The sequence below is a fragment of the Geospiza fortis genome, unplaced genomic scaffold (assembly GCF_000277835.1).
Source record: "Geospiza fortis unplaced genomic scaffold, GeoFor_1.0 scaffold1532, whole genome shotgun sequence".
In the NCBI taxonomy this organism is placed as follows: domain Eukaryota; kingdom Metazoa; phylum Chordata; class Aves; order Passeriformes; family Thraupidae; genus Geospiza; species Geospiza fortis.
In genome coordinates, this window is record NW_005054627.1 from 316410 (window position 1) to 317069 (window position 660).

At 36.2% G+C, this 660-nt stretch overlaps 1 protein-coding gene across 1 annotated transcript in view; it reads right to left on the bottom strand.

Annotated features, from left to right (window-relative positions):
- The window catches only part of CHRDL2 (chordin like 2), a 23178-nt gene that overhangs the window by 15066 nt on the left and 7452 nt on the right, over nucleotides 1–660 (bottom strand). The window lies entirely within an intron of this gene.

Consider the following 660-nt stretch of genomic DNA (forward strand, 5'->3'; position numbering starts at 1 on the left):
GTATTAGCAGCAGCATTAGCGGCAGTATTAGCAGCATTAGCAGCAGTATTAGCAGCATTAGCGGCAGTATTAGCGGCAGTATTAGCAGCAGTATTAGCAGCATTAGCGGCAGTATTAGCAGCAGCATTAGCAGCAGAATTAGCAGCAGAATTAGCATTAGCAGCAGCATGAGCAGCACCATTATAGCAGCATTAGGAGCATTTGCAACAACATTATTATTGTTGTTATTATTACTGATAATAATAATAGCATTATTATTATTTTAGTATCTGTGAGACTTTCTTGTCAAAGTTTCATCCTTCCCAACAAGCATTATTATTTTTATTTTTATTATTATTATTGTTATTGTTATTATTGTTGTTGTTATTAGCAGCAGTATTAGCAGCATTCTCAGCAGCATTAGCAGCAGAATTAGCATTAGCAGCAGCAATAGGAGCATTCACAGCAACATGATTATTATTAGTAGTAGTAGTAGTAGTAGTAGTATTGTTATTATTACCGTTGTTATTATTAGCAGCAGCATTAGCACCATTATTATTAGTATTATTATTATCAGCGTTATTGTAATTATTGTTGCTTTATTATTGTTATTGTTATTATTAGCAGCAGCAGCGGCATTATCAGCATCACGAGCAGCGCCGGGAGCGTTGGCGGCCGCCG